The sequence below is a fragment of the Cryptomeria japonica genome, chromosome 3, assembly GCF_030272615.1.
Source record: "Cryptomeria japonica chromosome 3, Sugi_1.0, whole genome shotgun sequence".
Taxonomy (NCBI): Eukaryota; Viridiplantae; Streptophyta; class Pinopsida; order Cupressales; family Cupressaceae; genus Cryptomeria; species Cryptomeria japonica.
The window spans coordinates 696,627,508-696,651,644 of NC_081407.1; the positions used below are offsets into that span (position 1 = coordinate 696,627,508).

A 24,137-nucleotide genomic window follows, 5' to 3' on the forward strand; every position below is an offset into this window, starting at 1 on the left:
TATGCTTGTAGCTTCTGCACATTCCCCGTTAGTATGCTTTGAGATGACCATAGGCATGTTGTCGTTTTTCATCTAGAAGCTCTAGTTCATGCAATCGGTTTACCCGATATTCCTCATCTGGTATGAGGCCTTTCAAAGATACTCTAAGAGAGGGTATTTCTACCTCAAGAGGTAGAATTGCCTCTGATCCATACACCAATGAATATGGTGTAGCCCCTATAGGTGTCTGAATGCTAGTCCTATATGTCCAGAGTGCTGGATTGAGTTGTACATGCCAATTTTTACCTGCATCATTTACTATTTTCTTGACGATTTTCAAGATTGTTTTATTTGATGCCTCTGCTTGACCATTCCCTTGTGGGTAATAAGGTGTAGAGAAGCGATGTTGGATTTTTAATCTTTCACATAGCTCTTGTGCGTCTTGATTTTTGAAAGGACACCCATTGTCTGTGATGATGGAACTTGGAATATCGTATCTGCAAATTAGATAATTGAGAATAAATGAGGCAATCTGTTTTCCAGTTAATGTGATCATTGGGACTGCTTCAATCCACTTTATGAAATACTTTGTTGCAGTGATAATGAACGTGTGTCCATTTGAAGAGGACGGATGGATTTTCCCTACTAAATCAAGTCCCCATTGACAAAAAAGCCAAGATGTTGTAAATGGTTGCAGCTCATGTGTTGGTGCATGGATAAGATTGCCATGAATTTGGCACTTAGAACATTTTTTGTAAATTGATAGGAGTCTTTCTCCATTGTCAGCCAGTGATATCCCATTCTTAGAAGTTTCTTGGCGAGAGTAGGACCACTTGAATGTGTGTCACAGATACCCTCATGAATCTCGTGTAAGGCAAAGTCATAGAAGAGTACCATCTAGACCTCAATGGTAAAGGGTGTCAACGGTTAAGGTATAACGGGCGGCTTGCCAGATGAAGTTGTGTTTTTTGTTAGGAGACAGATCAAGTGGAAGGGTATTATTCTTAAGATATTCATAGATTGTCCCGCATAGAGGGGAGTCTGAACCAGTTAAGGCATAGATGACTTGGGATGCGGAATTGTCATAGGCTGGGGAAAACAGTTGCTCTACTAGGAACTCATAACGACTTTGTTTCTCTAGAATTTGCAGCAGTGAAGCGATAGTGGTCATTGCATCGATCGCTCTATTGTCCAACCTTGGTATTTCCTCGAAGGTTATGTGTACAAAGTACTATTTGAAATCATCCACCATTCTCTTATAGGGCATTAGTTTATCATCCTTTGTCTGATATTCATCGTTGACTTAATTGATGACTAATTGAGAATCCCCATAAACTCTCAATTATGTGATTCTCCATTCCATAGCCATTTTGATTCCTGTGACCAGGGCTTCATATTCAGCGATGTTGTTGGTGCATGGAAACATCAGTCTATAAGATCATGGAATTGTGTGCCCTTCTGGAGTGACGAACAAGATACCGGCACCCGATCCATGTTGTGTATAGGAACCGTCAAAGTACAGGGTCGTGACAGTAAGGACATCCATGTCTGGAAATTCCACCTGCATTGGTTGTTTATCTGGTAGTGGTGCTTCAGCCACTTGATCTGCAATTACCAGTCCTTTGATATCCCAATGCTCTCTATAGTGGATATCAAACTCACTGAGAATCATGACCCATTTAGCCAATTGTCCTGTAAGAGCTTCTTTGCTGAGTAAATACTTGAGAGGATCATTTTTTTCTACTAGCTTGATTGTGTGAGCTAGCATGTACTGGCAGAACTTTTGAGAGGCGAGTACCATAGCTAAGCAAGCCTTCTCAATGAATGTGTAATTTAGCTCATACCCATTTAATGTTTTGTTGATGTAATATATAGCTCATTCCTTGCCTTCTTGATCTTCTTGTGCTAGCAGTGCCCCCAATGATACTTTCATTGTTGAGATGTAGAGAATGAGCGGCTTCCCTGCTATTGGTGGTACCAAAACTGGTGGATTCATTAAATATTGCTTGAGTTGGTAGAATGATTCCACACACTTGGCTTCCCATCCAAAAGGTATGTTCTTATGTAGCAGATGATTAAATGGTAGGTTTTTATCTGCTAGTTGGGCTATGAATCGCTGGATAGACTGTAGTCATCCTTGTAGAGATCTGAGTTGGCTAATGTTCCTAGGAGGTGGCATCTCCATGATGACCTGTACCTTCGCTGGATCTACTTCAATTCCCTTTGCGGACACAATGTAGCCTAATAGTTTGCCTGATGTGACCCCGAAGACACACTTCTTAGGGTTGAGTCTGACCTTAAACTGTTCCAATCTTTGAAAGATTTTATCTAATATGCCCATATGTTCTGCTTTGGTGTATGATTTAGCCAGTAAATCATCCACATAGTCCTCCATGAAGGTATGCATCATATCATGGAAGATTCTCGTCATGGCTCTTTGATAAGTTGCCCCAACATTCTTTAAGCCAAAAGGCATGACGTTCCAACAATACGTTCCCCATGGACAAGTGAACGCGGTTTTATCTTGATCCTCTGGGACAATTTTGATTTGATTGTAGCCAGAGAAACCGTCCATTAATGATAACATGTCATGGCCTACTGTTAGATCCACAATTATGTCGATGTTGAGCAAAGGAAAGTCATCATTTGGACAGGCTTTGTTGACATCTCTAAAATCTGTGCATATTTTGATGCTTCCGTCAGGTTTTGAAATTGGTACAATGTTTGAAATCCATTCAGCATAGTCTATAGGTCGAAGGAATCTGACATCTAATAACTTCTTTAGTTCAGCTTTGACCAACAATGCCACATGCGAGTTCATCTTTCTTAACTTTTGTTTGACCGGCTTAGCTCCTGGAGCGATGGATAAATGATGCATGATCAGGTGCGGATCTATTCCAGGCATATCTACATAGGACCAAGCAAAATTGATTTGTTTTTCTTTAAAGAATTTGATAAAGTCTGGTTGCTCTTCTTCTATCAGTGATTCTGCTAGGTGTATGGCTTTGACTGTTGTTTCTATACCGATGTTTACTAATTGAGTGGGCTCGATCAATATGGGTGATCGCTCTTGGTAGTGTTCATGAAGAGTGTCAAGTCTCCCATCTTTAGGTGCCTCAAAAAGGTTTTCACCCGCAGATGCATCATTTATTTTTACTTTTTTATGATCTAATACTGTCATTGACTGGTTTTTAGTATTAGACCCTTTGTTTCTTTCATTTTTTGTGACTAAGAGACTTGGTACTCCCTTGATTGCAGATATCGTTATTTTGTTCATTGGTAGAGTATGATTCCAGATTGGTTGTACATAGATAATGGACAATGGTTTCATCATCTGGGGAAATGGGTATATCATCGTGTTCAGGTTCTTCCCAATCTATCAAATTAGGAAATACAAGCGGTAGAGTCATTTGGTGGGTCGAGATCGGCTGCAGTAAGTGTCATGATAAAGGTATCATTATAGTTGTTTGGGATGCTAGTTAGGTCAATGATATTGTCAAGGTCTTCGATGGTATCATCTTCGATGTAGACTTGTTCGTATTGTTGTTGCTCGTTCTCTTTAGCCTTGTAGATATGTCATGGTCCGAATTCAAGTGATCTAGACTTTGCGCCTTCTCCCTCCTAAGAAAGGAGTGTCAGTGAATGAATAATACCTACCTCGATATCTTCAATAATATCTGAACAATTACCCTATTCATAGTCATTAGAATTAGTTTCAGAAGTACTGTCCCAGAGTCTATCACTGTTACTAAAAGGTGCGTTGTAGGGTGAGAAAAGATCTCTAATAATTGATACCAGTCTTGTAGTTTTTTCTAATTCAGAACCAGAGCCTGCTTGTACCCTTTGCATCTGTTCATACACTCTTTCTCCTTGGGGAGTAGTGATTTCTTCGAGTGGTGACTCTACCTTGTTTTGAATAGGTTCTTGCACATGATGCACTTTCTTATAAGATGCTTCTTCCCTTTGAATGGCCAGTTCCTCTTGTCGTTTCTCTTTTTCCTAGTGTTCTCATGCTTTCCTTGTTGTTTCAGCTCTTGGTGTAGCGCTTCCTACCATGAGTTGTCATTTCTTCTTTGCTTTCCACTGAGGTTTCTGATGCTTTTTTTTTGCCTAGGTGGTATGTTGTGTCCATATCCCAGTCCTATTTTATCTCGTGAAAATTGTGAAGGAGGTTCTAGCGGTTTTGTAATGTCTTCTTGATGCTTGCCTATAGGTCCTTTGCCATTGTATCCCATCTGTTGCATGATTCAGAATCCTTTTCCATATTGTTGTGTTGGTATGGCCACCTCCAGAGTAGCAGCTCTGACCTCTTCCTCGTCCTTATATAGTCAGCTAAGGATGTCTTTCTCTTCTAATTCATTTGCTAGTGTACCCAATTGGATAAATTTGTCATCAAACTTGGTGATGGGTTGGGTTACTTGATGTGTCGATGCAGAAGGTTGTCCATGAGATTTTGGCAATGTTGGCAATTTTGATGGACACATGGGTTCAAAAGAGTATTCTTCCATGCCTTGATCTTTGATTTTCATCTTTTGTTTGAAGTCCATGGATAAGGACTTGAGTTTTTCTTGATAATGATCGAATGCTGAGGAAGTTGGAGCCTCCCTGTGGTGTGGAACTAGGTTGCCTTGAGCTGCCCCCATAGCATTACAATGTTGAAAAGGGTTATTATCGGCAGATATAGAAATTTCATGTCCATTATATGAGAACTTGACACATTGATGGTATGTTGAAGGCACTGCTTGCATTTCATGTATCCAAGGATGACCCAATAGAATATTGTACGTTAAGTCTATGTCCAAGACTTGGCACATAGTGTCTTTTTGTATTGGTCCTACTTGAATAGGTAGTGATGCTCTACAAAAAGGATTAGAATAGTAATGCAAACACAACAACACAAGAAACAAGTTCAAACGTTAGTGTTAACAACTAAAGATTATCCTAAGCAAGCATATCAAGAGACATATTAAACATGAAATGGAAAGCATGCAAATATAAAAGAGATAAACTACACTCCTCCAAATGCTAACCAAGATGCTCATAGTTGCTCCTCCCTTGTTCCTCTCCTCTCCAAGTTCCACATGAGTGTAGCTCTCAGCTTTGCACTGCTATGGAAGTCTTATGGAGATTCAAAATTGAAGATGATTATGAAAATATGCAAATGCAAGCTAGCTAGGAATGAGAGAAAATGAGTTAATTAAGCTATTATCAATTTTAACCAAAAGACAATGTGGATTATGATTTTACTCTAAAATGCTCTCTCAAATTCACTATAACTTAGATGCATACAAGATGTCAAGATCTGGATTATGAAGGAATGAGCTCTATTTATAGGAAAAATAGAGAAATGGATGGTTGAGATTGAGTAAGCTCAACAAGGGTCAGGATTGATGGGTTTATGATCCATGTGAGGGTTTTTAATTCAATCCCGGGATAACAAATGTCAATATGAGATGGCTTGAGAGGAGAGGGGAGAACATGACTTGAAGGTTAACTTGGGAGGTAAGGTTAGTGTTGAGTTGAATGAATAAAATCATTATCTAATAAATAATGCCTTTATCGAATGGATAAACTCTTATGCAAGAGTTAGTGGGGATAACCATGATCAAAGCAATAAATGTTTGAAGAGACCCATGAGTCAAATGAGGGTTGAGTTAGAGTAAAGTCTCTAACCATGTGGGCAAGTGGAATTAACCATAAATAGTTATGTAAGAGTCATTAATGGTCATGTAAGAGCCATTAGTGGTTTGGAAGACTTTAGAGGTTAACTTGTTGAATACATAAAGCATTAAATATTTTTCAAAAACTTTAGAGGCTTTGAGAAGTGACTCCAAGTTGCTTCGGAATGTGACAATATTTAGGAGATGGATTAGGCTAATTAGGAGTGGTTAGAAGAATTTAGAAAGTGGTTAGAAGAGTCTAGAAGCGGATTTAGGATTGCAAGTGGGTTTGGTGGGTGAGGAAAAATAAGATTTTATTTAAAATAAAATTTATTTATTTCAATTGTGGTTGCAACTTGCATTTGTAGGAGAATGCAAGTGGGGGGTAGTTTAGGGATTTAAATAAATGTTTTAATTATTTATTTAAAAGATGAAAGGGGGGTTGAATTAAATAAATATGTTTTATTCATTTAATTGATTTCGAGTGTGGCTAAATGAATTAATTTAAATAAATTGAATAATTTATTTAATTAATAGGAGAAGGGGTTGAGGATGAATTAATTAAATATTAATTTAATTAACTAATTATTGATGGTTAAATAATCAAATAAATAGTAAATATTCATTTAATTAAGTGGACAGATTTATGTGACTACAGGTAGTATTACTGTTCTTTTGGATGACCTTTCTTCATCATCATAGGCCTTGGTGGTGATCTTTTTGTTTGGATCAATAGACTGCTCGAACAAGCCTAATGCACGGATAAGTTTTAAAGTACAGATATTTAGACCAACTCCTCCATCTATTAACACGCTTTTAACTCAATGTTTATAGACTAAGACTTCGATATGGAGCGGAGTGTTATGTGGATGATTCAAGGAGACATCATCGTGTTCGGAAAAGGTGAGGTTATGAGGCCTTGTCATATGAGCCACCATGGCTTGGAATCTATCAATGTCCAGATCTTTCGGAACGTTTGTTTCGACTAGTGCTTTCTCTAAGATGTCCTTGTGTTTTGGCGAGAGTTTTAGTAACTTGAGTATGGATATTTGAGCGGGAGTTCTCCGCAATTGATCAACCAAATTATATTGAGTTTTAGGGATAGTGGTGGATGTTGATGTATGCCCTTTCAAGACGTATTTTTGAGCTCTAGTTGTCACATTGATCGACGTGTGGTCTTGTTTTTTATTAAGGAAAAACAAGCTTTTAAGGGACCAGAAACCCTTTACAAGACAGGTTTTAGAAGGACCTGTAACCCGAATCGAAAGGTAAACTTGAAAGTCCACTCAAAGAAACAGAACACAATAGAGACTCAGCATAGCCAATCAAAAGAAGGGGAACAACAAATACCCCCACCAAACACCAACAAGCTGCAAAAAACCAACAACCCTAACCCAACCAAGAAGGATCAAGAATTTGTCCTACCCTTGTGGGATCGAAGGGTCATATCAAAAGAGGACTGGGACAATTTCAATATTTTACTTTTAACAGTAATCCATCCCTCCTCAACCCTAGCAGCAGCCTTTTGCCAAGAGGATGGATCCAGAATAGAGGACCTCCCATCATCAGAAGGAACAGAGCCAGCATCCAGAGAGGCAGGAATAGCAGAGGTAGGGACATCAAAAGATCCAATAGCAATCTGGGACGCGGGAGGGTCATCCATTGAAGAAGAAGATCCAGCATTTTTCAAACGATCAGTCGGGGTGCAAGCATCCACACATTCCTGAGGAACAGAGGCAGCAACCAGAGGCACATCAGCCTGAGGAACTTGTGCCACCACCTAGGAAAAGCTTTTCTTTTTAACAAAATAGTGTTCAGAGGATGCACCCTTCCACCAAGTAGCAGATCTTTTTTTCTTTTTATCTGTTTCACACCGTGCAGCAACATGTCCAGTCTGGAAGCACTTTCGACATCTAAAGGGGATACCTTCAAAGTCGAGCGATTGGACCCAAGATCCCAAGGAAGATTTAATCTCTAACTCAACTGGAAGCCCTTTAGAAATATCAATGTTAACCAAAATCCGAGCATAAGTAGAGGGATAAATCTGGAAAGAATCCTTATCAATCATTAAGAATTCGCCTAAAGCATCCCCCACTTCCTCTAGCAGAGAGTCCGTCCATAGATGAAGGGGAAGGTTAGGGTCATCTGTTTGTCCTTGATTTTTATGACATTTATTTGGTTGTCCTTGATTTTTATGACATTTATTTGGTTGTCATCTGTCGATATGTGATTGATGGTGTTATTGTATAGGTGATTTATACGAGCTCCTCCAGTATCGTTTGATGATGAAGCTCCTCCCTTGTTGTAATTTGGAAGAGGATTGTTAAAGGTGTCATGGTCACTGTTTGTTTTGAGACCATCAACTATTAAATCACCTCTATCGATCATGTCTTGAACGATATTCTTAAGCCTCATGCAATCATTAGTGTGATGTCTTTTGTTTCGATGACAATCACAGAAATGAGAGTCATTCCACCAAGGTGGTTTGACCTAGGGTTCAAAGTTGTTTATGGCTGGCAATGTGATAATTTTGTTTGTCAGGAGTTCTTGAAACGTTGATTCTAAGGTTTTCCCTAATGGTGTGTAGATACGTCTATTCGGGAAAGTGTTGGTGTTACCTCTCTGTTTTGTATTATTCCCTCGGTTAGCATTGTTGCCTTGGTTATTGTTGTTGCCTTGGGTATTGTTGTTGGTGTTTGAAATTGAAGGTCATTGATTGGTATTTTGTGAATAAGTGTTAGTGCCTTGATTAACACCTTTTTTTTATTTTTGTTAGATGGTGGGTTATGTGATAAAGCCAAAATTGTTTGTTTGGACTTCACATCATTAGTATCAACTACCCCATCATTAACAACGTTTTTGTTTTTTGTCCAAAATCTGGATTTGTCTAAAGTGTTGTTGTTGTTTTGATTGTTAAAGGGGTGAGTGTTTGATGAGTTAGTTCCTTCCTTAAAGAACTTCAATGTTCCTTTCTTGATACAGGCTTCCTCTACTTGGATTTCGTTTTCTATCAAATTGGCAAAAGATGGTATGCATTGGAGCTTGAGTTGATAACTCATCTCACTATTTAGATTATCGATAAAGATCTCCATCTTTTCCTTTTCAGGCACGTCTCGAGGATAGCTTGAAACCATGCGTCTCCAACGCTGAAGAAACACCATGAATGTTTCATTGTTCTTTTGTTTGGTGTTACACAAATCCAACATGCTGATTGCGTGTTGAATATTATAAGAGTATTGTGTGATAAATTTGTTTACCAACTCATCAAATGATCTGATGGGAGGTGTGAGTTTAGATAACCACTCCATTGTTTGCCCTCCCAAACTGTGTGGGAATAACCTCATTAAGTAAGTGTCATCGTGAGCAAACTCTAGGCTTATGGTGCAAAATTCCCGAACATGATCATGGGGATCACTTTTACCATCGTACTTGTCATACTTTGGTATATCTGAATTTGGGGGAAAAGGTGTCATATTCAATCTCCTATCAAAAGGATAAGGACAAATCTCATCCAAGGAGTATCGCATTGTAGTCCCTTGTTGCATGTCCTGCATTTGCCTTTGTAGCATCTAGATTTATTGTGTAAGAGCAACCATGGGTGCATTTGTACGTCGAGGGAGAGCTTCATCCCTTTCATTAAGATTATCCTGATTGCGAGCATGGTTGTGTTCGGGGGTGTTATTTTGTTCATGTATGATTTCTGGGTCATGTGTTTCTTCTCCTCTTTGTTGGTCTTGATAGGCGTAATTTCTAGACCTTGTTCTAAAAATTCTTTCGTCTACATTCCTTAAGTTTTCGGTATCAAAATCCTCAGGAAGTCTAACTCCTTTGCTAGTTAGCATGAGTATATATTTTTCCTTGTCTGTTTCAATAAGTCTTTCCATGAGCCTTTGGAATGATGGGTTGTCTTGACACTCTTGGAGAAGTTCCTCTGTGATCTTTGTATCTCCCATATTAGCATACTCATCAAAAGGGTTGGATAATCTATGACCCATACTTGATTCTGGTTGTGATTCTCTTTGTTTGTTTATCTGAAATCGAGTGACTGCAAGCATTTAGTAAATTTTCACCGTGATGAATTCTTCATTTTCTATGGGAGTTTTGGATACTGACTCGGCTCAAAGCTTCTAATGCTAAGGTTTTTAATCAGGCTTCCGTTCGGTCTTCAGTGATAAACTCCCTCGGGAGGCTTCCCAACCTTTAGAACAAAGGCTTTACGTATCTTAAAGATACTGGAGGAAAGCTAATCGTTGAGCAAAACCGTTGAAGGGGACTTTCATCAGCCTCCACATTTGATTATAGTGGGTTGGAACACTTGGCAATAAATTTGTTTCCCACTTAGGTCGTTCCCCTCTCACTGGTCATTTAATGGCGCTCTAAGAGCAACTCAAGAGGGCAGACCTGCTAAAGGTTTTAAATGCTTGAAATAAAGAAAGCATAAGAGTGGTTTGGTTTTTTGGTCACCCGGTTAAGGGGAGTGCATATACCTTCCACTTTCGAGACAAGGCAAACAAGTTCTTTTTAGCTCTCAAAACAATGATTTGCTAACTTCTACTTGGAGATTTTGCTCCAAAAAGCATGGTGTTCTTTTTAACTTTGCATAGCAAGGTTTTGCTAACTAAAAATGAAAATTATGGTCAACAAAGAAATTGCGATATTGGTCAACAAAAGTAAAGTCGATAAGTGAAAATTTTCCTTGCACAAAAATAAAGATGAGGTTATTTTATTTCTTGCCAAAAAAAATCAAAATGAATCATTTTATGCACCAAAAGAAGGTGAAGTTTTTTTTATCTTTGCAAACTGAATAGTAAATTTGTTTTGTTCTTTTTAAACCCAAATTGAAGTGTTTTCCTAACTTGCAAGAATGAAAAATTCACTTTGTTGTTCTTTTTATCCATGCAATAAAGAAAAGATTGAGTTTTGTTTTAAACACCAAAAGGAAAGCATGAAGTTCATTTTATGCATCCCAAAGAAATCATGAGGTTCATTTTAAACTTTTGCAAAGAAGAAAGGTGAGTTCCTTTTACTAACTTTGAAAGAAAGTAAAGAAAACTAAACTAACTTTTTATGTTCCTGCATAAAAATGTTAGCACCTGCACACAGTCAGATAGCAAGAAAAATTAAAATCATGATGGTGGGCTTTACAAGTCTAAATTATGATCTTGGTTACAATTTTGTCATCTTCTCTGTCAGAGCTATGTGCTAGCCCACTGCATAGATGTGCTACAAAAAAGTGCAGATGCGCTACACTGGCTACCTAATGCGCTATGATGTTTGTCAGATGCGCTACACTGTAGTTCCAATGCACATAATAAAATCAAAATGTTATGCATTATCTTAGAGTCTACATGCGCTAGAGAACGAGTCTATTGCGGCAAACAGTGCACCGAAAGCGCTAGAAAAGGGTTCGAACATGCTAATGAAAGGTTTCAATGTGCTAAAATAGTTTTTTCACGTGCCTGCAATCTTGCTCTTGTATCAAAAACGATGTGATTAATGGGATCGGGCCCCACGGTGGGCACCAGAAATGTGTGCCGAAAATGTGGGTGACAAGAACGTAAAAGTCTAATTGAATAGCTCAACTTCCCAATGGGTGTTCTATTGTTCTCTATCTCATAGGATCCCTGAAGTCAATGTCTTTGCTCTCAAATCACTAAACAAAAAAACTTAGGAATGACAACTCCAAGAATGAGTGATGTTTGCTTATAAGTATGAATGCATTCCTACAACAAGTATAATATTGAAACTAGAATGATTTAAACTAGCATGAATATGATGCTATGATAAAGATTATTAATCATATCCTAACAATATATACTAGTCTAACATGGATATGATATGATATTAAAATGTTTTTAAATGTTTAATGTGTTTTAACAAAGAGAGGCTTGATGCTTAGTAAAAATGACTATAAATTAGATGCATGAAACTTGGATCATATCAAAATGAGAGAATGAGAGCTATATTTATAGGAAAAATAGGGCAATGGATGGTCAAGATTGGATAATATTAACAAGGGCCAAGATTGAAAGTTAATCAATCCATGTTCGCAAATCTTACCAATGAAATGGTCACAATTGTCAACAAGAGATTGCTTAAGAGGAGATGAAAGAAGCATTAAATGCTTGAGAAGACATGAAGGTTACCTTAGGAGGTAAGGGTTAAGGTTAGGCTAAGTTTATCCATTGGATAAAGCTTTTATCCAAGAGATAAACTCTTTTGTAAAGGTTAAAGAAATAATCAAAGTTAAAGCCATGAATGCTTAATGAGACCTTTGGGTTAGATGAGGGTTGAGTTAGAGAGAAAGTCTCTAATCATGTAAGAAGGTTGAGTTTAACCATTAATAGTTATGTAAGGGCCTTTAATGGTTTTTTAAACACTTTGAGGGTTTGAGAGGTGACTTCCCTTTGCTTAAGGATGTGACAATATTTAAGAGATGGATTAGGCTAATTCAGAAGTGATTAGAAGAATCTAAAAAGAGTTTAGGAGATAAGTGGGAGATGTAAGATTTTGCAAGTGGGTGGGGAAAAGGAATTTAATTAAAATAAAATTACTTTATTTCAATCAAATAGATGCAACTTGCATAAATACAAGTGGGGGATTTAAATAGATAAATTAGATTTATTTACTTGCAAGAATCAATTTAATTAAATGTAAATTTAATTAAAAGGGGAGAAAGGGGAATTAATTAAATAAAGTGATTTATTTAATTAAAGACTAGAAAAGGTTTAGGTGAACTTAATTAAATAAATTGAGTAATTCATTTAATTAGATAGATGAATATGAAGAATGTAATTAAATAGATGAATGAGGTTAAAATGAATATTAAATATTCACTTGAGAAAATGGTCATTTTTATACATCTACAACATATATAGCAAACCCATTTGCTCATACACATATATTTCTACAATATGTCTCATTGACTATTATATTTGCATTATGAGAGGATCAATTCATGGATAGTCAAAAATATATCAAACTAGATATTCTTAACAAGCTTTCATCCTCGAATCAATGATCATATCAAATTTCTTTACTTGGAATAAAATTTTAGAATTCATAATAATCTCTTAGCTATAAGGCTATATAGACTCATTATTGATGGAATTCTACATTATCTTATTAGTATACAAGTTGTTCATTTCACAAGCCCCGAGAGAGAGAGAGAGAGAGAGAGAGAGAGAGAGAGAGAGAGAGAGAGAGAGTTTCCTCTTCTCCCCACCATTTTTTTTTATTTGCCATTTTTTATGAGCATCTTATGTCACACTATCAGCCTCTAATTCCCCTTCATAAACAAGTTTTGTTACTTCCAAAGTTCCCAAGAAGACCGCTCCCCCTAATTCCTCGTCCTTGTGCCAACTCAAGTGATGGTCGACGAACCTTTGTGGTTTGGAACTATCTTTAAGGTTCTTGAGTTCTAAAAAAGACCCAACCTCGCAATCCTTATGATGATTACTAATACCTATCGATTGACTCGTTGACTCGGGAACTTCAACATCACTTCCACTAATGTTCAAGTGCCCAACCTTTCCAAGCAGTCGATACTCCTTTGAAAGCAATGGAACATACTAAGTGACGAAGGAAATCATGTTTGCATCAAGATATCAATGGATTTGGGAACTTATGGAATCATGCTTTGAAATCTATAACTTGTTGATTACCATGCATTACTCTTTTTCAAGACCTAATCCTACAAAGATTTGCATGTACGTCTTTGTAATGGATAATTGAACAATGAAACCCTAAACCCTACTGTTTATTTCATTATGATCTTTGAAGTTGGCCAAAGTAACATATCAACATAAATTATTCTTCTCAGAATGGTTCTACCCCATTATGATCAATTTCATGTAGTTTACCCTAACTTGAATTGGCCAAAAAACTTACAAGGAGATATTAGCCTCGAATCATATGCTCTTGCATGGAAGCAACAACCTTGTTTTGCAAGGTATAGGGTGATTGTGACATTGCTGGAAGAAATAGAAAGGCAAGTTGATAATCACAATCACCAATTACAAGAGGAAATTGTCACAGCCAAAAATCCAAGCAATTAGTCTGACAATTGAATGCTAAAAAAGGTACTTCAAGTAGACGGCCTCGCATTGATAATGTAACCAAATACAAATATAACTTAAAATCCACAAAAAGACATACTTGTCGGGTTGACAATATTGGTTTGACAATGCAAGCGTAGCTATGCTGGATACATGCAAATGATTTTTGTGCTTGAAGAGGAAGAGGAGAAGCTGAAAGACATGGTGCCTTCCTTCAAAGGGAGCTTGACATGCGAAGAAATCCTACTCCACTTGTCCTTTGAGTACCTACTAGAATAATTAGGATACATTTCCAAATTTGGCTTTGAATTGTGAACTCGTATAATGCCACATCCTTTAAGGTAGCTTTCAATTTTTCTTTAGCAAAACACAGTTCTTTCCAAGAAACCATTATATTTAGGAAGCTACTTTCTTTTATATATAGCAATAGGCACAAGAGAATTAATCCCCCTTGCACTTTGATGCATGAGTGAGAATCAATTAGTTACCATTTTTTATGTGTTTTTAAATTATGGAAAGTGACAACATGTTTTTCTTTTCAATGACATAATCTTGTACATAGAAAATGGAGACTTTGTGCTTTTGAAAATGATTTTAAAAATGAAAACTGTTTCAAGCATTATATTTATACATGTTCTTCTAGTTAGCATTTACTTTAAGATTTGCAATCAATTATTTGATCTCATCCACATATTATGTTATAGATGTATATATTTACATAACTTTGAATCTTGATGCATTTACATCATCTAAGGACATTTGTTAATTTCTTATGTCTGTTCATCATGTGTAACGAATGGGTGAACATTGAGTCAAATGTTCGTCTTTATCAACTCTATCATTTTCTTTTGTTTTTGATTTTACCCTTTATACTTTCTACTTAAAAGCATGCCCCATTTAAAAACACCAATTATATAGTAAGAGGGAGTTGTGCCTCTAAAACTCAAAAGAAAGATGCTAATTTAATTAGCAATTTCTCCAATTGTTTGCTGCATATCTGTCTCTATCAATAGGGTGCAGAGAGTTTCATTAAACACACACGCACACACATCCTTCACCATCCTCTTATGCATTGAGTTGCAATAAATTTCTTGTAATGGCCCTTGCAATATTGGGCATTTAATCTTAAGATACAAGGGCCATTACAAGAAATTTGTTGCAACTCAATGCATAAGAGGATGGTGAAGGCTATTTTGGGGTAAGAGGGTTGGCAATTTATGGTCTACTTCAATTGCAAGGCACAATATTAGCTTTTCGTTAAGAAATTGCAGGAGATGACAAAACATGTGGACCTCCGTGTCTAATTTTATTTTAGGGTTTAGTGATACTAATTCCACATATGTATTGGATATGGAAGAAGATCAACAAGAATCAACTTAGGGTTGGTGGGAGGCAAAGATGCATAAGGAATAGCCAATTATAAGTAGTGCAAAAGTGGAGCATTGGTTATACAGGATGAGATTAGACATTAAGTGGTTACGAATTCATATAGGGTTTTTTTACAACGCTTCAAACAAGATATGAGTATTAGAATGTGCAATATGGTAGTGTTAGCACATAAAGTTGTGTGAGAGATAACTATTGGTTACCATATGCCATATATATGCCATATCTATATCAAGGTCTACTGAAATAAGCTATATGCATGGATTTAATAGTGTTTATCCTAAAATTCATTGACCTATCAAAGATAGTGGAGAATCTAATTGAGGAAAAAGTGGAGTTGATACTAGTCAAGTTTAGGTGTTTCCATCAAGGCATGTGCATGATGTAATTTTGATCGCATGGGAAGTGATGCAAGGTTTGGAGATGACAAAAAATTTCATTCATTCTATGAAGTGCTTAAGTTCCATTTTTGGTATGTTAAATAGCATGTTTAAATAGCGTTTAAACTTGCTACAGCTACAAATTGTAAAGGGTTGTTAATACAATCTTGCTTTTGTCCTGCTTTTATAATAATTGGATGGTATATTTCACTAGGAAGGGACCCTTGTATATTGATCCCTATAAATATATCGAAAAAACATAAATATTTAATAATCAAAAATTGAAATTTCCTATTAAGTTTTGGATAAGTACAATGCATGAAACACTTCTTAAGCCTTGACACAAAGAATATAGCTGGCTTGATATTTGTATAACTGGAGAAAACACACTTTAGGTGGCATTAGCTTCTTCCATAAAGACATCAGCAATATAAAACAAACAGGTATATACATAAAGTAAACATGTATAGTTGTCATGTCTGATAAATCTTAACATGTATCCAAAATCTAAAATTGTCTGTTGTGCCTGGTAAAATCTGAAACAAGCACTCAGAAACCTGAAATAATCGTGGATAATTTCCATGTCAGTATAACCTGAAACCAATATTCACCCCTTCTTTTCGTTTATTAGATTGGAGTCTTCCTAGAAGGTTACCCTACATATGCAAAAATATAGGTTACCACAAATAGCTTTTAGCAAATCATTTCAAAGAAGGTTCGAAGCTTCTTGTGGATGTGCGTATATTGTAAGGCTTGATACTTGAAGTGCACTTAAGGAAATTTTCATTTAGCCAAGAAATGTAATGAAAGGCCAACACACTAAAAAGATAATTCAGATTTCAGATATCCCAATAACAACAGAGAATGTCTGCTTATATGGATACCCACAACGAAGGTACAACAAGAGCGTTTATCCAGAAAGAAGGAATGATTGTTCATAAATCAACATCACTAAAAGTTCACGGGGTTAACCATCCTATACATGATCTAGATTTAGCTCTCTTGGTGCACACCTGGGAGATACGAATGCACTCCCTGCTCGAGGAAATGTTCGAATAATAACTAGTAATTTTCTCCTTTGAAATACTAAATGAATAAATGTCAATAGCACAACTTTCTCACGAAAATATAAATTCAACATAAAGCATGTTCTCAGAAAAAAGTATTTTAAGAGCAATCATTAAATGAGACCATATAGAAACAATTTAAATTGCCACATTGAAATTAAACTCAAATCCCTTTAAATTCTTGACAGGCGCAAGAATACAGATTGATTTTAACTAAGTTGCCAAAATACCGATTAGTAGCTCTGATTTTTTTAAAATTACTCATTAAACAAGCCATACTGTAGATGTGCTATTACAAAACAGAATGGAAATTCCTATTATCAATTAAGTTCTATGATATGTTAATTCTGGTGTCAGCAACATCATCACAAACAGTACACATGTACACAACAAGATTATCCATCTGTTACACTCCAAAATGTAAATGGGATATTATAATCCTAGAAGCAGAATTCCAGCTAAATTCGTAATCATGAACCAGAAGCAGAAGCAATCTCCTCCAAAACAGATCGCCAATGTTTCTAAGAAATCTGGCACAATTTTTTAGACAATTCATTCCAGAATTAAATGGGCGATTATGACCCTACGACAGAATTCCAATTAGAATTGCAATTAATTGCAAAATACAAGCAGAGGTAATCCAATCCAGAGCAGATCACCAGTTTTTATAGAGCATCTGAGATGATTTTTAAGACAATTTTTTCCAAAATTTAAATCATAGATTACAGCCATAGAATCAAAAATCCAAATAAAATTGCAATTAATTGCAAACCAGATGCGATGGAAACATAATCCCTATCTGATCACCAATTTTACTATAAAATCTAGCATGCCTTTTCTACTCACAATTTATTATTCAATTTTGTCTATAAGTACTTCTATTTTTTCCTTCATTTTCACACTAAAGATTTGGATTTGGATTTTCTCAGTGCACACATGCACATCAAAGGTTCAAACATGCATTTGAAAAATCCATCACAATTGCCTAGAAGCAGTTAATCCAGTTAAACTCTAATTACAGTTTCTGTGGCCTAGACTGCCATAGCAGCAAAAATTGCTTGGGGAAAAAATCGGCACACCAAAAGTATAAGTTTTTTGAAAAAAAGGAGAAAAAGATAGGAAAAATCAGATTTAAAAAAGAAAAAGAGGATAAAAAATTGTAGAAGAGATAAACTACCTTTTTCACAAATTAAGGGCCTTTGAATAGCATAGAGATATAGAGGGCAAATGAATTGTACAAAATAACAATAGGATTATTTTCAAGGAATATATCATATAAAAGTAGGCATTTTTAATAGCTACACAGGAAACCTCTTGTTGCATAAGCAATGGAAGGTAATATATCAGATTGGTGCCTTCATCTTGAGTATCAACATTATTTCTAACATACTTTAATTGAAAAGAATATGAACTACTAAATATCAATAGTTGTTTGCAAGACATGCACTTCTAGAAGCCTGGAATATTTACTAATTTTGACAAGTGACTAAAATAGGTGAATGGATAATAAAAATACATCTAGCTAAAGTAGACAAGAGGAGTGCTCAAGATTCACCAGTGAACTATAAAAGGAAGAGTAGAAAATCAAAAAATACTTTGCCCATGACAGAGAGAATACAACCCATGGATGCTGTACTACTCTCAATCATCTGTCAGGCAAGCAAAAAATCTCAAAAAAGCCCAAAAATGTCATCTGAAAGTCAGAACAAACAATATTACTCCACTACGCAAAGCTCAGAAACAAGTAATTTAAAAATTAAAATAGAAATCTCTCTTTGATATAATAATATATATATTAAGATCATGGGATTTTTTTTTGACACAAAATATTTGATCAGGTGGTCTGAAATAGCGAGGCAACTTCCAGGTCGTATAGATAATGACATAAAGAATTACTGGAATACCAGCATGAAGAGAAGGTTATAAGGCACAATAACAAACATGCTTTTTGCTCCTCCATTATCTTCTTACTTTGCATCTTTCGAGATTGAAGCAAGAATTGGCAAACACTTTATGAACTTTGTTGCACATGGAAACACTAACCTAGATCTTAATTTGTCAAGGCCTGACAAAGCAGCTTCTGTGACCTTGAATTATATGCCTCAACAACCCAGTCAACAACTACTACCATTTAATGTTCATTGTTCAGGCGAGAGTTTTATCCAAGATGATCCAACAAATAATTATATCTAAGATGGTTAATCAAAAGTGGTAATAACAAGCTGATGTGGGCAGAAAATACTTCAGATTCACTTTTCATTGCCACACCAAGTCAATTGAATTAGTGATGAAGCACTGCCACAAATTTTTTCCTGTTGCGTGTATGTCTCAGAATCCCATCCCACATTTTTCTCCTCCTGTCACACCTCCTTTCCCCCCGTCGTGCAGCCAGATTTACAGCAATTTCATAGGATTTTTTAGGGTTCCACGTGTCTTTTTTTCCATGGGTTTTCACAGTATTTTTTTTAATGTTATTTTCCCATTTTTTGCAATTATAACATGATTTAAACATGAAAAATCGTTGACTATCTGCTCAACGATTTTTCCACGAATCATAATTATATCGGGGAAAAATTAGCCTGTCTTCATGATCTGCAATTAATCAGGTATAATCGTAATTTTTTGCAGACTTTTGCTTCTTTGGCCTATACACCCAATTTTTTTAGGTTTTGGAACTTGGTTAAAAGTGGTATTATATGCCATTAACGCCTCTGCTGTTCCCAGACCCCACTGTCACTTTTTAAAACAAAAAATAAGAATTGTTTTCGGCTGTGCCATAATAAGTTTTAATTTTGAATCCTTAGCCCCATGGGTAAGGCATGTTTCTAAGTTTGACACAATGATCAATCTAAGTACTATCTATCGGTGCCAAATCTCTGAAGCTGTAATAAATTGACAGCAAAATAATACAGGAAATCATGAAACAGTATCAATAAAATCTTTTACAGACAAGATACAACCATAGATATAAACTTCAGCATTGTTTTGTTTTTTGGATTTTTTTATTATTGATTTTAAAATTTGGAATATGTAAGCTATTTATTAAAACTATAGATGGAGATGAGTGCCATATTAAATTTCTTATATCAACATCAAAAAACTGCATGGCAGGAACCCAACTTTGGCAGAAATTTAGAATTAAGGACAAATCACCATTCATTGACAGGTGCATGAAAAAAACACCACATGCACAGGGCCTATGTAAAGCTATAGGTATTAGGTATAAGCCATCAGAGTTCCAGCTTCATATAATGCCAATAATTGTCGATAGAATGAATATACTCAAATTAGATGTCATAAGGCATTTATTTGATCATAAACATGTAAGCATGCATATCAACACAAGATAGGATAACATATCATATGTTTCATTCATGCAAGAAAGATACATGTGAAATTCAGGATTAGAAAATGACACAAACATTAATGCTAGAGTAGTTTTGTAAAAAATTTACCTTAACTTATGTAATCGTGAAGAAGATAATCAGAAACTCAAGTAGAAATTTTGTTTTAGTTATGCACTGTGCGCCTATGTATGTTTTATTGCTCATTTTCATTAGTTTCTAAGACTTAACATCTTCTCCAAGGCAATTCACAGGTATGACTTAAGACAAAGTGAAGGTGCAGTGAAAAGGCTAGTTTCCTACAAAAGTCAGCATTGTTTGATTGATATAACTTTAGGTAAATTGAAAAGGTTTACTTTTCTCTCAAGCTTTAATCATAAGGTCAGAACCCATGAGTACAAAACTTTAAGAATATAATGTAAATTGAAGGGGAAAAAAAACCTAGTCAGCCTTTCCACAGTGTGTCCCATACGCCAAATTGACATCCAAATTGATCACAGACTAATAAAAAAACCGTTTCCTTTTATCTTTATAGTGGACATTACAATCAATCTTTGAGAGATTTGTGCTAATCCACAATTCATGGTTTTATTAGCCAGATATCATAGATCCCAGTCTCATACCTTTTGCTTCCTGTAATTTTGGGACATAGGTCATTTATCTTGCCCTATCTTTGCCAAGATAAAGCATTCCATAAACAACAATCACATAAAACGAAGTCATGAATCCACACTCCATAGCTTCAAAATATTCCAACCAGTCCATTAATTGTATGATAACACGTAAATACACATTTCTTTGAAAATATCCCAGGCACAGAAATAATATGTAACAATATAAAGAGCTCGAATAAGTATTACCATGTCTGCTTTACATGATGCTCTTCGAGACATCGAGTGTTTGATTATTAAAAACCCTACAACGAAAACTACCGAATGCCCTGAAAATCGAAAAAACTAGATTCAATTCGAAATCTCTTGCTCTGAAAATTAAAACTGAACACAAAAATTAAAGCCCTTACAATAGAAAATCACCCGGTCATTAGTAAAACAGGGACACTAGAAAAAATATATTTCCTGATAAATATATCATGATCTGAAACCCTCGCGATGATATCTTCAACAGCATCATACAACAGTGCATAATAGTTACGAATACAAATAAACAAAAAATAATTAAAACCCGCTCAACGAAAATAAAAATCCGCTGGCGATTTGCACAAACAAAGCCCTCTATTGAGAAAAAAAATATAAATTAAAAATTCACCATCTGAAACGTTGTAAACGAAACTCTTTAAATTTTAAAAATTTCGACCAGTAATAATTAATCGTTGCTTCAAAAGCCCTAAAATGATCGGACAGATTTAAACCCCCGTGAAAGACTTGCAGTCGCTCTGTAAAATTAAGAAGGTGCAGTTAAAACTTACCAAATTTCGCATGCCCTAGTGCTGGTGCGAGCAGGAATTCCCGCCACTGCTTTGGCCACGGTCACATTGCATAGAATTGTCCCTCTCTTTTCTTCGGCTTTCGTCATTGTCGTCGTCACTGTCGTCTTCATCAAAGGGCTTCTCCCTGTGGAAAATACAGCATTTTTTAGAGCTCTTCTTGTTCATGAACTCATTATCAACGGTGCCTTCCTTCCATGTGACCGTCTTTCGTCGGCGAGGGGCCAAGCGGAGCGTCAGAACCTGCTGCGTCGGCGGTGAAGGTGTTTCACCCAACGTAAGCGTGGACGAAACCCGGCTTCCTTCGCCGCCTGCAATTTGCGCCATTGTTATTTCTTAATACTGCACAATTTATAACAGGGTCCGATGTTTGCCTGGGATTTCGGAATATGGAGTTTTTGGCGATTGCTGTACTTCAACGTATATTTTAAAGGAGAGCTGGCAGCTCTAAAGACGTTTGTATAGGAATGTTTTTTTTATTGAATAAACCAAAGTGTACGTTATAATCTACACAGGAGTGTGAAATATCGCTTGCTTTAACTATAATTATTCTTTCTAAATTAGGATAGGCATCTCTTACTATTTCTACAATTCAATCCTTTATTTTATACAATTTGATAATGGGTGTTCCTAATTTTTTCAGTCTTTTTTTTAATAAATTGTATCAAATATTAATTGTCAAAATAATAACATAACTATTTATATTGTCTTTGAAGACATCACAATTCAAAATGAAATGTTTTTTGGTTTCCACTTTTCATAAATGCAAAAAATGTGTTCTTTCTTTCCAAGTTTCTTTTGGTCTTTTTCAACATCCATTTTCACAAAGATCTTAACTAGCAATAAGAAGTTTGGCTCTCCATTGGATATTGGCTCCTATGTACGCTTTTTTAATGATAATTACTAATGGGATTCAACTTTTCAATATAATACTTGTTCTGTATCTCCAATCCTTTATCCCAAGTACACTTGTGGAACTTATCCATAACAAATGCCTTTATCTCTTTACCATCTATGGAGCATATGTTCCAATAAATATCCCATTTATAGAACCATTAATTGTATGAAGGTGTTAGAGATCATAATCTAAAGATGATATAGATCACAGAGTGTGATCCAAGACGTTGAAAAAAAATGCAAGCAAAGTAATATAGATATCCTTTCAAGGCACATATTTTATTATTAATGTCTGTTAAATTGATTAAAAGATAAGAGATTGAGAAAGATATGAAACAAAAAAAATTATTTTAAGTGATTAAATAGGGACTTGTTTCTATTATAGATTTTCAAAACTCATGAAATTTATTTTTTATTTATTTGTGGCAACTTCTTTTTATTATAAATTCTTAACAAATTTGAAATTTATTTTTATTTTTTATTATTTTATTTTAAAAAGATGTTCAAAAATTGTGGCATGTTTACCTCCAATTAGTTATTTTAACAGATAACGTGCAAAAATAAGTAGATGACTTTCTTGGACAAAATTTTAGGTTTATAGTAGATGGGACCTATAATGCACAAGGTAAATTATGTATATGGAATATGTGCCAGAATAAATTATATACATGACAACGCAAGTGTTAAATAGTGTAAACCAAGGCTTTTGAAGAACTTTTGGTTATTTTAAATAGACATGTAAGAATATGGATCGAGGATTTGGAAACCAAGCCACCAAATTTGTACATAAGGTTCTTTGAAACGCAATATATAGAATTTGAAGTTCAAACAACTTCATGTTAGACACAATGCACCACTAAGAGGGGGAGGGGGTGAATCAGTGGTTCTCAAATCTTTTCCCTTTACTAATCCTATGTGAGCATAGATCTACCTCAATGCAGATTGACCAGTTAGTGGGGAGACCAACACAAATGCAATCACATAAGGGACATCAAATAACACTAGCATATACGAGGAAAACCCAAGATGGGAAAAACCTCGGTGGGCAATGTTGTTGGAGTCTACTGATCCAATCCAGCCTCATAATGAAAACACAGTTACAAAGTTTAGGGCACCAACCCCTGTCTTTAGGGCACCAACCCAAGGAGCTACAACCCCTACCTGATTTATGGGCTACAACCCAAAGGAGCTACAACCCCTGCCTTTAGGGCATCTACCCAAGGAGCACCAACCCTTGCACCAAGCTACAACTCAGTGTTCACAATATAAACATCAAATACATAAGTAGTTATCTTGTTACAAGTGAATCTTGCAACCTTATCATATGTCTTACTCTGTCGATGAGATACCTTCTATGTTACACCGACTCACTCTTCTGCTACTTAACTATTGATGAACTCTACCAGTACACTTATCCTCTTCTTCTACTCTATTGGATCTCCACCTTACTCTCTGCTCTTCACTAGTATAACACTTTGCTAGTTCTTTGTCTTCCTTCTCTGCAGCCTCCTTCACTTCTGCTCTGCTGGTATGAACGATGAGGGTTCTTCTCTCCTACCGGTTGAACACTTCAACCAGGTTCTCTCTCACTCTCACTCACTTCTCAGATGCTCGTCAAGCACTAGGTTGAATTTCTCTTACCTGCAAAAGTATCACACTTCGCAGTAGCACCATATTCTTTTATTACAGCAGCATCTAATAATGTCTTTTGCCTTTATCTTTATAGACTGGTTTCCCGCCAAAAGACCATTTCAAAAATTAGGCAGTTAGGGTTTCTTCACCACCCTCGAGGAAAAACCAAATCTAATCAGATCTTGTCTGATTTGATCTTTCAGATAGACAGTTTGCACAACTCTACCATTTACATACCTCTTGGATCACGCCTTCCATCTCTGGTGATCTACTTTTTATCCTAACAGCAGA

The 24,137-nt window shown here is 35.9% G+C and overlaps 1 long non-coding RNA gene across 1 annotated transcript; it reads right to left on the reverse strand.

Annotated features, from left to right (window-relative positions):
• Positions 1-20,375: 20,375 nt before the first annotated feature.
• Positions 20,376-21,854, reverse strand: LOC131058348 (uncharacterized). The gene is made up of 2 exons (XR_009109345.2): positions 21,300-21,854; positions 20,376-20,813 (listed from the first exon to the last, which is right to left on the reverse strand). It is a non-coding gene; the product is annotated as an uncharacterized LOC131058348 (long non-coding RNA).
• Between the last annotated feature and the right edge of the window lie 2,283 nt (positions 21,855-24,137).